This window comes from Taudactylus pleione, unplaced genomic scaffold (genome assembly GCF_031769625.1).
Source record: "Taudactylus pleione unplaced genomic scaffold, aTauple2 ptg003505l, whole genome shotgun sequence".
NCBI lineage: Eukaryota > Metazoa > Chordata > Amphibia > Anura > Myobatrachidae > Taudactylus > Taudactylus pleione.
In genome coordinates this window covers 632,232-647,914 of record NW_028287850.1, presented here as the reverse complement: position 1 = coordinate 647,914, position 15,683 = coordinate 632,232, and the positions used below count along the sequence as shown (strand labels likewise).

Genomic DNA, 15,683 nt, shown 5'->3' with positions numbered 1-15,683 from the left:
TGAACCCTGCTACAGTTCCTCAGATGAATAACAGTACAAAACTCAGAAACATGTCTTCCTCCAGACCTAAAATGATCAACCTAAGATGAGCAAACTAGCTGCAAAAATAAGGAAGGACAGGGAAGTCGCTGACATGTATTACTTATTACCTTTTGTAAATGTTTGTATAGGTTGCTGGTGGCAGACCGGACATTCTTCTGTCTAGTGAAAGTCTGGCACACACAGAGAGGACCTCTGCCATCCCCTAGTCACGGAGCTGTATTCTGGGGTAAATAAAAACAACCCAAAACCGTTTTCTGCAGTAAAAAAAAACAAGGCCGTAATCCATTGGCCCTGCCATTCAAAGCTTTAGAAAGTAATCTTTTCCCTTTTGGGTTAATTTTCACCCAGTAGATGAGTAATAACCATTAGACACCCTGGTGGTGCTGGCACAGGAAGCTAGTGGTGCCCTTACATGAATAAAACGTCAGTTTCTCTTCTTTTGGTGTCCAAGGGCAACAGAAGGAAACCTTCCACGGGGTTTAATTATTGTTATTATTACCAGTTATTTATATAGCGCACACATATTCCCCTGCGCTTTACAGAGAATATTTGGCCACTCACATCAGTCCCTGCCCCAGTGGAGCTTACACTCTATATCTCCATATCACATGTACACGCACATACTTACACACTAGGGTTAATTTTTGTTGGGAGCCAATTAACCCACCAATATATTTTTGGAGTGCGAGAGGAAACCGGAGCACCCGGAGGAAACCCACGCAAGCACAGAGAGAATATACAAACTCCGCACACGTAGGGCCGTGTTGGGAATCGAAGCCACGACCTCAGTGCTGTGAGGCAGTAATGCTAACCATTACACCGTCTGTGTTGCCCCAGTTTAATGAGAGTCCGTTCCAGTTGGCGTGTCCTCCATACAGTATGCAGATCTCAGGCATAGGTGATTAGTGGATTGTACTCACCTCTGTCTTGTTCACTGATGACTGTACTAGTGATTGCCACCAGCGTGGTACAGAGAGAAGAATTGTAGCCAATCTCTGTGCCAGGGAAATTGAAAATCATATGTTACTGTTATTAGTTATTAGTAGTGTATACAGTGTACAGGCCTCCCTGTGTGATACAGTAGTGTATACAGTGTACAGGCCTCCCTGTGTGATACAGTAGTGTATACAGTGTTCAGGCCTCCCTGTGTGATGCAGTGTATACAGTGTACAGGCCTCCCTGTGTGATACAGCAGTGTATACAGTGTACAGGCCTCCCTGTGTGATGCAGTAGTGTATACAGTGTACAGGCCTCCCTGTGTGATGCAGTAGTGTATACAGTGTACAGGCCTCCCTGTGTGATACAGTAGTGTATACAGTGTACAGGCCTCCCTGTGTGATGCAGTAGTGTGTACAGCGTACAGGCCTCCCTGTGTGATGCAGTAGTGTATACAGCGTACAGGCCTCCCTGTGTGATGCAGTAGTGTATACAGCGTACAGGCCTCCCTGTGTGATGCAGTAGTGTATACAGCGTACAGGCCTCCCTGTGTGATGCAGTAGCGTATACAGTGTACAGGCCTCCCTGTGTGATGCAGTAGCGTATACAGTGTACAGGCCTCCCTGTGTGATTCAGTAGCGTGTACAGTGTACAGGCCTCCCTGTGTGATGCAGTAGTGTGTACAGTGTACAGGCCTCCCTGTGTGATGCAGTAGTGTGTACAGTGTACAGGCCTCCCTGTGTGATTCAGTAGTGTGTACAGTGTACAGGCCTCCCTGTGTGATTCAGTAGTGTATACAGTGTACAGGCCTCCCTGTGTGATTCAGTAGTGTATACAGTGTACAGGCCTCCCTGTGTGATGCAGTAGTGTATACAGTGTACAGGCCTCCCTGTGTGATGCAGTAGTGTATACAGTGTACAGGCCTCCCTGTGTGATACAGTAGTGTATACAGTGTACAGGCCTCCCTGTGTGATGCAGTAGTGTATACAGAGTACAGGCCTCCCTGTGTGATGCAGTAGTGTATACAATGTACAGGCCTCCCTGTGTGATGCAGTAGTGTATACAATGTACAGGCCTCCCTGTGTGATGCAGTAGTGTGTACAGTGTACAGGCCTCCCTGTGTGATGCCGTAGTGTATACAGTGTACAGGCCTCCCTGTGTGATGCAGTAGTGTGTACATGCCTCCCTGTGTGATGCAGTAGTGTGTACAGTGTACAGGCCTCCCTGTGTGATGCAGTAGTGTATACAGTGTACAGGCCTCCCTGTGTGATGCCGTAGTGTATACAGTGTACAGGCCTCCCTGTGTGATGCAGTAGTGTGTACATGCCTCCCTGTGTGATGCAATAGTGTGTACAGTGTACAGGCCTCCCTGTGTGATGCAGTAGTGTATACAGTGTACAGGCCTCCCTGTGTGATGCAGTAGTGTATACAGTGTACAGGCCTCCCTGTGTGATACAGTAGTGTATACAGTGTACAGGCCTCCCTGTGTGATACAGTAGTGTATACATTGTACAGGCCTCCCTGTGTGATACAGTAGTGTATACAGTGTACAGGCCTCCCTTTGTGATGCAGTAGTGTGTACACTGTACAGGCCTCCCTTTGTGATGCAGTAGTGTGTACAGTGTACAGGCCTCCCTGTGTGATGCAGTAGTGTATACAGTGTACAGGCCTCCCTGTGTGATACAGTAGTGTATACAGTGTACAGGCCTCCCTGTGTGATACAGTAGTGTATACAGTGTACAGGCCTCCCTGTGTGATACAGTAGTGTATACAGTGTACAGGCCTCCCTGTGTGATGCCGTAGTGTATACAGTGTACAGGCCTCCCTGTGTGATACAGTAGTGTATACAGTGTACAGGCCTCCCTGTGTGATGCAGTAGTGTATACAGTGTACAGGCCTCCCTTTGTGATGCAGTAGTGTGTACAGTGTACAGGCCTCCCTGTGTGATGCCGTAGTGTATACAGTGTACAGGCCTCCCTGTGTGATGCAGTAGTGTGTACATGCCTCCCTGTGTGATGCAGTAGTGTGTACAGTGTACAGGCCTCCCTGTGTGATACAGTAGTGTATACAGTGTACAGGCCTCCCTGTGTGATGCAGTAGTGTGTACAGTGTACAGGCCTCCCTGTGTGATACAGTAGTGTATACAGTGTACAGGCCTCCCTGTGTGATGCAGTAGTGTGTACAGTGTACAGGCCTCCCTGTGTGATACAGTAGTGTATACAGTGTACAGGCCTCCCTGTGTGATGCAGTAGTGTGTACAGTGTACAGGCCTCCCTGTGTGATGCAGTAGTGTGTACAGCATACAGGCCTCCCTGTGTGATACAGTAGTGTATACAGTGTACAGGCCTCCCTGTGTGATGCAGTAGTGTGTACAGTGTACAGGCCTCCCTGTGTGATACAGTAGTGTATACAGTACATAAATGCTGCATTCATTTCAAAGAACTTCCCAGAGTGTCCTTGTAGAGTTATAGATATAATTGGGTAATGAATGTAATAAGCCTGAGAACTTGGGACGCTCTGTGGCCTTTCTGTCTAGTCTGCTTTACCTGACACTTTCTATAGGCTCACTTATGTTATTCTGAAATAATGTTATATTTAGGTATATGTATTAACATTTTAGATAGTTTGCACATATTCCAAAGTGCGTTACATAGAATATTCAGTGCTACACGGAGACTAATCCCCATCCTCTCAATTATGTGGAACGTTCGGTTTAAGTTCAGCCTAGTCTGTCCTGTCATTTCTGTGCTTGTTAGTCCTGAGGTTTTTTTTGCCTATTTTAGCCTAAACCTAACCCTATAAATCAACAACAAAAAAATCGACATTGTTTTGGTGTCGACGTGTTAATGCCGACATTCTGAACATGTCATTTTAATCATCTCAACCTAATTATATGTTGACATATTGATTGTCCAGCTAACATCCATGTTGACATTCATAACCTGTCAACATTCTGAATGTTAACTATCTGACCAGGGGAGAACATGTAAACTCCACACTGATGGGGCTTGGTCAGGAATTGAAGCTCCGTATTGTGAGGCACTTTGCTGTTATAATGTATGAGCAGTTTTCCATTTTGTAAATATCTGCAAATGTTTGTGCATTACAGCATGTTTCATTGGGTATAATGAAAGAAAAGCTGTATCCCCGGGGTCGAGCTTATTGGGCACTAGAGACTTGGGCGCTCAGTGAGAGCAATTTGGGTGCAGAAATCACCAGTACCCCCTGCGCCCTCTACAAGGAAATCTGTGTTCTCAGTGGTGCTAACCTGTGTGTTTTATTTCTTTCCAGATTTCCAGGAAGACCACGTATAAACCATTACCAGCAGTAACCCCTCTAGGTAAGTCCTGTACATTTGTGTTATCTGCTCCCTGCCTCTGTGGTCATTGCGGAGGAGGTAATGATCTCAGAAATACATAACAGATTGTTATCGGACAGTCTCGGAAATGTGGGGAGGGGGCTCATTCTGTACAAGTTTTCTACTCCTACATATAAGTATTTTGTTCTGAATGGTCGCTTGTAACTCTCAGGAGCTGAACACAGCTACAGGTTTTCCCTCGCTGTACAGCGCTGTCCACCATTGTCTCGTTATAAGAATAAACAAGAGATGAAAAGACACAGACAGAAGCTAGGGGTGTGTTTAAAAGTACCTAAGCCTAACCATAGACTAACCCTCCCCATAGTGCTTAAACCTAACCAACTCTCCTGGCAGCCTAAAGGCTCGTACACTAGACGATGTCGAGTGTGTGTGTGTACCAACCTCCTTAGCGACGGGATCCGGGGGGGTGATTGGGTGCAGCATCAGCAAGTGCGTACACACTTGCTAATGCCAGCAGCGACGAAGCAACGGCGGGGCCATGCTGCGTTCAGCCCTCGCTAAAGGTGTTGCCTGTCACATCTGCATGCATGTCCGTCGGGTGTTTTCACTAATGACGCGCTGGAGCGCGCATCGTCAGCGACATGGTGGACACACATTAGACGATGTGCCCGATATGTTGTTCGATCCTGTCTAGTGTGTACTCTGCATAACACTAACCTTAACCATAATAAAAAAAATCACGTGTCAACTTTTTTTTTGTGTTGACCATTGATGTGTCCAGCATTTGAAGCTGTCAACCAACTGGTGTCAACCTATACATTGTCGACCCTTCATCCGGACACCAACAGGGACACGGACAGAGACAGTAGAGAGACCGGGACTTGGTGGGGGGGCGCAATAGCAGCGATCCAAAATACTACTACTATGTATGATCCGCAGAGATTGTTTATTGTATGTGATTAGGTTATTACACCTACTAGCAATGCTGGCTAATTCACCATGGACTAAATGTACTTGTTTGCCATCCTTGTTGTGACAACGTTGCTGCCACCTAGTGGATTTATCAAGCAGTTTAATCTTTGTTTAACAGCAAACTGATAGGAGCCAGGAAGGAAGTTGACAGCTTATTATTACCAAATGTTTCAGGTAGCTAGTGATGCAACTGTGGTTTTAAAAAGGGAAGAACACGCCAAAGATTCCGAAACTGCTCTATTTGTTTACTTTAGACCTTAAATAAATGTATGCTTATAGTCATTATTAGGGTCATTCCATGTGACTCACGTTACATTTCATGTACATTTTTAGAAGGTTAAACGCACCACACATACACAAATGAAGCTGAAATTCAATATTTTAAAAATATATAATATGGGTTAGGTAATCATAATTAATGCTTAGAAGCAGAAAAAAATGTACTCATAGTAGTTAAATTTCATTGTTTATAGGTGTGACTCATGTTACAACAGAATGGACATAGGAACTGAGGGGGCTTATATATCTATGTGAACCTGCCCTCCTAATTATTTTTACAATATGATTTAAGACCCTAAACTTACGATTGACACACAAACAAAAACTGAATGTTACCCAAACTATACTTAAAATCAATTGTGACACGTGACTCATGTTACATTTCTGTCCCCCAATCAAAGGGCTCTGATACAAATTCCTCAAACCATAAAAATTGTGTTGCTACCGTGTGCGCTAATCCATAAAAATTGTGTGTTGTGTCTGTGTGTGCGCAAATCCATAAAAATTGTGTTGCGACTGTGTGTGCGCAAATCCATAAAAATTGTGTTGCGTCTGTGTGTACAAATCCATAAAAATTGTGTTGCGTCTGTGTGTACAAATCCATAAAAATTGTGTTGCGTCTGTGTGTACAAATCCATAAATATTGTGCGTTGCGTCTGTGTGCGCAAATCCATAAATATTGTGCGTTCCGTCTGTGTGCGCAAATCCATAAAAATTGTGTTACGTCTGTGTGTGCAAAGTCATACAATATGTGTTACTTCTGTGTTTGCAAATCCATAAAAATTGTGCGTTGTGACTGGCGCAGTAACGCTTGGGACGCACAGTGTCAGAAATATTCTGGACGTTCCTGGGCAGAGACTGGGAGGTGGCTCTTCAGACGCATGAAATTGTCCCGTCTTTGAGCGTGTTACGGGTGAGTCACTGACGTGCTTGCGCACGCAGACGCTAAAAGGCTCACATTTTAGACATACTCGGACGGACAATCTGCACCTGTCATAGGGCTGGCGCAAGTTTCGATAGTGGTGTCTAAAGTCGCATCAGGCGATATTACTGCGCCTATAGGCGGTCCCAGCGCATACATACGCACAGCTTTATCCCAGGTAAGGGCTTTGTAGCGGCATAGACGTGCGACCTCTAAAAGGCGCTGCAGAGTCTTATTCAGAAATAGGCGCATAGTGTTATTCTCATCGTTAGCTACTCGTTCCTGTAGAGCCGCCTGTTTTAGTCCTGTTCAGCTGGGCAATAAATGACTTTGATTCCCGGATGTCTATGGAAACAAACTTTACAAACATTTCTGTTGCAATTGATATGTAACGTGGTGCTAGCCTACGGTAAGTGCCTACAGTAAGGCCTAGCTGTGCTGCTCCTCTTAGTATCAGTGGTATGTTCATGTTTAGTATGTTTGTACATGTAACCCTGAGTATGTACCGGCCATAAGAATTCTCACTATTTAGCATCACCTGCACTCTACACTGATATATTACCTAATACAGGGGACAGCGTCCAAGGATTTACAAATCTTGTTAATGTATATTGCTGTCCTTGGTGTAGGCTGGAGGGATAATATACATTAGGCAGAATGGATAATATACATTGCTACATTATATATATTGCTGTTCTTGGTGTAGGCAGGATGGATAATGTACATTGCTACATTATATGTACAGTCAGGTCCATAAATATTGGGACATTGACAGAATTTTCATATTTTGGCCTCTAGTCACCACCACAATGGCTTTGAAATGAAACAAACAAGATGTGATTTAACTGCAGACTTTCAGATTTAATTTGAGGGTAATTACATCCAAATCAGGTGAAGGGTGTAGGAATTACAACGGTTTCTATATGTGCCTCCCACTTTTTAAGGGGCCAAAAGTAATGGTACAAACGAAACAATCCTAAATCTAACTTTAACTTTTTAATACTTTGTTGCAAATCCTTTGCAGGCAATTACAGCCTGAAGTCTGGAACGCATAGACATCACCAGACGCTGGGTTTCATCCCTGGTGATGCTCTGCCAGGCCTCTACTGCAAATGTCTTCAGTACCTGCTTGTTCTTGGGGCATTTTCCTTTCAGTTTTGTCTTCATCAAGTGAAATGCATGCTCAATTGGATTCAGGTCACGGGATTGACTTGGCCATTGCATAACATTCCACTTTTTAGCCTTAAAAAACTCTTTGGTTGCTTTTGCAGTATGCTTCGGGTCATTGTCCATCTGCACTGTGAAGCGCCGTCCAATGAGTTCTGAAGCATTTGACTGAATATGAGCATATAATATTGCCCGAAACACTTCAGAATTCATTCTGCTGCTTTTGTCAGCAGTCACATCATCAATAAATACAAGGGAACCAGTTCCATTGGCAGCCATACATGCCCACACCAGGACACTACCACCACCATGCTTCACTGATGAGGTGGTATGTTTTGGATCATGAGCAGTTCCTTTCCTTCTCTTCCCATCACTCTGGTACAAGTTGATCTTTGTCTCATCTGTCCATAGGATGTTGTTCCAGAACTGTAATGGCTTTTTTAGATGATGTTTGGCAAACTCTAATCTGGTCTATCTGTTTTTGTGGATCACCAATGGTTTGCATCTTGTGGTGAACCCTCTATATTCACTCTTGTGAAGTCTTCTCTTGATTGTTGACTTTGACACATATACATCTACCTCCGGGAGAGTGTTCTTGATTTGGCCAACTGTTGTGAAGGGGTTTTTCTTCACCAGGGAAATAATTCTTCTGTCATCCACCACAGTTGTTTTCCGTGGACTTCCGGGTCTTTTGGTGTTGCTGAGCTCTCCGGTGCGTCCTTTCTTTTTAAGAATGTTCCAAACAGTTGATTTGGCCACACCTAATGTTTTTGCTATCTCTCTGATGGGTTTGTTTTGATGTTTCAGCCTAATGATGGCTTGCTTCACTGATAGTGACAGCTCTTTGGATCTCATATTGAGAGTTGACAGCAACTGATTCCAAATGCAAATCTCACTTAGAATCAACTCCAGACCTTTTACCTGCTTAATTGATAATGAAATAACGAGGGAATAGCCCACACCTGTCCATGAAATAGCTTTTGAGTTGATAGTCCCATTACTTTTGGCCCCTTAAAAAGTGGGAGGCACATATAGAAACCGTTGTAATTCCTACACCGTTCACCTGATTTGGATGTAATTACCCTCAAATTAAATCTGAAAGTCTGCAGTTAAAGCACATCTTGTTTGTTTAATTTCAAAGCCATTGTGGTGGTGAATAGAGGCCAAAATCTGAAAATTCTGTCAATGTCCCAATATTTATGGACCTGACTGTATATTGCTGTTCTTGGTATAGGCTGGAGGGATAATATACATTAGGCAGGATGGATAATATACATTGCTACATTATATGTATATTGCTGTTCTTGGTGTAGGCTGGAAGGATAATATACATTAGGCAGGATGGATAATATACATTGCTACATTATATGTATATTGCTGCTCTTGGTGTAGGCTGGAGGGATAATATACATTAGGCAGGATGGATAATATACATTGCTACATTATATGTATATTGCTGTTCTTGGTGTAGGCTGGAGGGATAATATACATTAGGCAGGATGAATAATATACATTGCTACATTATATGTATATTGCTGTTCTTGGTGTAGGCTGGAAGGATAATATACATTAGTCAGGATGGATAATATACATTGCTACATTATATGTATATTGCTGTTCTTGGTGTAGGCTGGAGGGATAATATACATTAGGCAGGATGGATAATATACATTGCTACATTATATGTATATTGCTGTTCTTGGTGTAGGTTGGAGGGATAATATACATTGGGCAGGATTGATAATATACATTGCTACATTATATGTATATTGCTGTTCTTGGTATAGGCTGGAGGGATAATATACTTTAGGCAGGATGGATAATATACATTGCTACATTATATGTATATTGCTGTTATTGGTGTAGGCTGGAAGGATAATATACATTGCTACATTATATGTATATTGCTGTTCTTGGTGTAGGCTGGAAGGATAATATACATTAGGCAGGATGGATAATATACATTGCTACATTATATGTATATTGCTGTTCTTGGTGTACACTGGAAGGATAATATACATTGCTACATTATATGTATATTGCTGTTCTTGGTGTAGGCTGGATGGATAATATACATTCCTACATTATACAGGTTGAGTCTCCGATATCCAAATATTCCGAGATACGGAATAATTTTTACATGACTGAGATAATAAAACTTTTGATTTTTGATGGTTCAATGTACACAAACTTTGTCTAAGGCACAAATAATTAAAAATATGGTATAAAATTACTTCAGGCTGTGTGTATAGGGTGTAAATGAAACATAAATTTATTTCATGTATGTACACAAACTTTGCTTGAGCCACAAAATTATTACAAATATTGTATAAAATGAGCTGCAGGCTATGTGTATAAGGTGTATATAACACATAAATGCATTATGTGTGTATATTGGGGTCCCATTCCCAAGATATTTCATTATGATATGCAATTATTCCAAAATATGGAATATTCCGTTATCCAAAAAAAAACCTGGTCCCAAGAATTTTGGATATGGGAGACTCAACCTGTATGTATATTGCTGTTCTTGGTGTAGGCCGGAGGGATAATATACATTAGGCAGGATGGATAATATACATTGCTATATTATATGTATATTGCTGTTCTTGGTGTAGGCTGGAAGGATAATATGCATTAGGCAGGATGGATAATATACATTGCTACATTATATGTATATTGCTGTTCTTGGTGTAGGCTGGAAGGATAATATGCATTAGGCAGGATGGATAATATACATTGCTACATTATATGTATATTGCTATTCTTGGTGTACGCTGGAAGGATAATATATATTGCTACATTTTATGTATATTGCTGTTCTTGGTGTAGGCTGGAGGGATAATATACATTAGGCAGAATGGATAATATACATTGCTACATTATATGTATATTGCTGTTCTTGGTGTAGGCAGGAGGGATAATATACATTGCTACATTATATGTATATTGCTATTCTTGGTGTAGGCAGGAGGGATAATATACATTGCTACATTATATGTATATTGCTATTCTTGGTGTAGGCTGGAAGGATAATATACATTGGGCAGGAGGGATAATATACATTGCTACATTATATGTATATTGCTATTCTTGGTGTAGGCAGGATGGATAATATACATTGGGCAGGATGGATAATATACATTAGGCAGGAGGGATAATATACATTGCTACATTATATGTATATTGCTATTCTTGGTGTAGGCAGGATGGATAATATACATTGGGCAGGATGGATAATATACATTAGGCAGGAGGGATAATATACATTGCCAGATTATATGTATATTGCTGTTCTTGGTATAGGCTGGAGAGATAATATACATTGGGCAGGATGGATAATATACATTGCTACATTATATGTATATTGCTGTTATTGGTGTAGGCTGGAGGGATAATATACATTGCTACATTATATGTATATTGCTGTTCTTGGTATACGCTGGAAGGATAATATACATTGCTACATTACATGTATATTGCTGTTCTTGGTGTAGGCTGGAAGGATAATATACATTAGGCAGGATGGATAATATACATTGCTACATTATATGTATATGGTTGTTCTTGGTATAGGCTGGAAGGATAATATACATTAGGCAGGATGGATAATATACATTGCTACATTATATGTATATTGCTGTTCTTGGTGTACGCTGGAAGGATAATATACATTGCTACATTATATGTATATTGCTGTTCTTGGTGTAGGCTGGAAGGATAATATACATTAGGCAGGATGGATAATATACATTCCTACATTATACAGGTTGAGTCTCCGATATCCAAATATTCCGAGATACGGAATAATTTTTACATGACTGAGATAATAAAACTTTTGATATTTGATGGTTCAATGTACACAAACTTTGTCTAAGGCACAAATAATTAAAAATATGGTATAAAATTACCTTCAGGCTGTGTGTATAGGGTGTAAATGAAACATAAATTTATTTCATGTATATACACAAACTTTGCTTGAGCCACAAAATTATTACAAATATTGTATAAAATGAGCTGCAGGCTATGTGTATAAGGTGTATATAACACATCAATGCATTATGTGTGTATATTGGGGTCCCATTCCCAAGATATTTCATTATGATATGCAATTATTCCAAAATATGGAATATTCCGTTATCCAAAAAAAAACCTGGTCCCAAGAATTTTGGATATGGGAGACTCAACCTGTATGTATATTGCTGTTCTTGGTGTAGGCCGGAGGGATAATATACATTGGGCAGGATGGATAATATACATTGCTACATTATATGTATATTGCTGTTCTTGGTGTAGGCCGGAGGGATAATATACATTAGGCAGGATGGATAATATACATTGCTATATTATATGTATATTGCTGTTCTTGGTGTAGGCTGGAAGGATAATATACATTAGGCAGGATGGATAATATACATTGCTACATTATATGTATATTGCTGTTCTTGGTGTAGGCAGAATGGATAATATACATTGCTACATTATATGTATATTGCTATTCTTGGTGTAGGCTGGAAGGATAATATACATTGGGCAGGAGGGATAATATACATTGCTACATTATATGTATATTGCTATTCTTGGTGTAGGCAGGATGGATAATATACATTGGGCAGGATGGATAATATACATTAGGCAGGAGGGATAATATACATTGCTACATTATATGTAAATTGCTGTTATTGGTGTAGGCTATAGGGATAATATACATTACGCAGGATGGATAATATACATTGCTACATTATATGTATATTGCTGTTATTGGTGTAGGCTATAGGGATAATATACATTGGGCAGGATGGATAATATACATTGCTACATTATATGTATATTGCTGTTCTTGGTGTAGGCTGGAAGGATAATATACATTAGGCAGGATGGATAATATACATTGCTACATTATATGTATATTGCTGTCCTTGGTGTAGGCTGGAGGGATAATATACATTAGGCAGGATGGATAATATACATTGCTACATTATATGTATATTGCTGTTCTTGGTGTAGGCTAGAAGGATAATATACATTAGGCAGGATGGATAATATACATTGCTACATTATATGTATATGGTTGTTCTTGGTATAGGCTGGAAGGATAATATACATTAGGCAGGATGGATAATATACATTGCTACATTATATGTATATTGCTGTTCTTGGTGTACGCTGGAAGGATAATATACATTGCTACATTATATGTATATTGCTGTTCTTGGTGTAGGCTGGATGGATAATATACATTCCTACATTATACAGGTTGAGTCTCCGATATCCAAATATTCCGAGATACGGAATAATTTTTACATGACTGAGATAATAAAACTTTTGATTTTTGATGGTTCAATGTACACAAACTTTGTCTAAGGCACAAATAATTAAAAATATGGTATAAAATTACTTCAGGCTGTGTGTATAGGGTGTAAATGAAACATAAATTTATTTCATGTATGTACACAAACTTTGCTTGAGCCACAAAATTATTACAAATATTGTATAAAATGAGCTGCAGGCTATGTGTATATGGTGTATATAACACATAAATGCATTATGTGTGTATATTGGGGTCCCATTCCCAAGATATTTCATTTTGATATGCAATTATTCCAAAATATGGAATATTCCGTTATCCAAAAAAAAACCTGGTCCCAAGAATTTTGGATATGGGAGACTCAACCTGTATGTATATTGCTGTTATTGGTGTAGGCTGGAGGGATAATATACATTAGGCAGGATGGATAATATACATTGCTACATTATATGTATATTGCTGTTCTTGGTATACGCTGGAAGGATAATATACATTGCTACATTATATGTATATTGCTGTTCTTGGTGTAGGCCGGAGGGATAATATACATTAGGCAGGATGGATAATATACATTGCTATATTATATGTATATTGCTGTTCTTGGTGTAGGCTGGAAGGATAATATACATTAGGCAGGATGGATAATATACATTGCTACATTATATGTATATTGCTGTTCTTGGTGTAGGCTGGAAGGATAATATACATTGGGCAGGATGGATAATATACACTGCTACATTATATGTATATTGCTATTCTTGGTGTACGCTGGAAGGATAATATATATTGCTACATTATATGTATATTGCTGTTCTTGGTGTAGGCTGGAGGGATAATATACATTAGGCAGGATGGATAATATACATTGCTACATTATATGTATATTGCTGTTCTTGGTGTAGGCTGGAAGGATAATATACATTGGGCAGGATGGATAATATACACTGCTACATTATATGTATATTGCTATTCTTGGTGTACGCTGGAAGGATAATATATATTGCTACATTATATGTATATTGCTGTTCTTGGTGTAGGCAGGAGGGATAATATACATTGCTACATTATATGTATATTGCTATTCTTGGTGTAGGCAGGAGGGATAATATACATTGCTACATTATATGTATATTGCTATTCTTGGTGTAGGCTGGAAGGATAATATACATTGGGCAGGAGGGATAATATACATTGCTACATTATATGTATATTGCTATTCTTGGTGTAGGCAGGATGGATAATATACATTGGGCAGGATGGATAATATACATTAGGCAGGAGGGATAATATACATTGCTACATTATATGTATATTGCTGTTCTTGGTATAGGCTGGAGAGATAATATACATTGGGCAGGATGGATAATATACATTGCTACATTATATGTATATTGCTGTTATTGGTGTAGGCTGGAGGGATAATATACATTAGGCAGGATGGATAATATACATTGCTACATTATATGTATATTGCTGTTCTTGGTATACGCTGGAAGGATAATATACATTGCTACATTATATGTATATTGCTGTTCTTGGTGTAGGCTGGAAGGATAATATACATTAGGCAGGATGGATAATATACATTGCTACATTATATGTATATGGTTGTTCTTGGTATAGGCTGGAAGGATAATATACATTAGGCAGGATGGATAATATACATTGCTACATTATATGTATATTGCTGTTCTTGGTGTAGGCTGGAAGGATAATATACATTGGGCAGGATGGATAATATATATTGCTACATCATATGTATATTGCTGTTCTTGGTGTAGGCTGGAGGGATAATATACATTAGGCAGAATGGATAATATACATTGCTACATTATATGTATATTGCTGTTCTTGGTGTAGGCAGAATGGATAATATACATTGCTACATTATATGTATATTGCTATTCTTGGTGTAGGCAGGAGGGATAATATACATTGCTACATTATATGTATATTGCTGTTCTTGGTGTAGGCAGGAGGGATAATATACATTGCTACATTATATGTATATTGCTATTCTTGGTGTAGGCAGGAGGGATAATATACATTGCTACATTATATGTATATTGCTATTCTTGGTGTAGGCAGGATGGATAATATACATTGGGCAGGATGGATAATATACATTAGGCAGGAGGGATAATATACATTGCTACATTATATGTAAATTGCTGTTATTGGTGTAGGCTATAGGGATAATATACATTACGCAGGATGGATAATATACATTGCTACATTATATGTATATTGCTGTTATTGGTGTAGGCTGGAGGGATAATATACATTAGGCAGGATGGATAATATACATTGCTACATTATATGTATATTGCTGTTTTTGGTGTAGGCTGGAAGGATAATATACATTAGGCAGGATGGATAATATACATTGCTACATTATATGTATATTGCTGTTCTTGGTGTAGGCTGGAGGGATAATATACATTAGGCAGGATGGATAATATACATTGCTACATTATATGTATATTGCTGTTTTTGGTGTAGGCTGGAAGGATAATATACATTAGGCAGGATGGATAATATACATTGCTACATTATATGTATATTGCTATTCTTGGTGTAGGCAGGATGGATAATATACATTGGGCAGGATGGATAATATACATTGCTACATTATATGTATATTGCTGTTATTGGTGTAGGCTATAGGGATAATATACATTGCTACATTATATGTATATTGCTATTCTTGGTGTAGGCTGGAAGGATAATATACATTA

The 15,683-nt window shown here is 39.5% G+C and overlaps 1 protein-coding gene across 3 annotated transcripts in view; it reads left to right on the top strand.

Annotated features, from left to right (window-relative positions):
• GNG12 (G protein subunit gamma 12) overlaps positions 1–15,683 on the top strand; it is a 112,329-nt gene that overhangs the window by 40,713 nt on the left and 55,933 nt on the right. For all 3 annotated transcript variants that reach the window (XM_088466547.1, XM_088466549.1, XM_088466548.1), the window contains exon 2: positions 4,270–4,318. The gene's annotated coding sequence lies outside the window, so the exon portion shown is untranslated. The remainder of the gene's footprint in view (positions 1–4,269; positions 4,319–15,683) is intronic.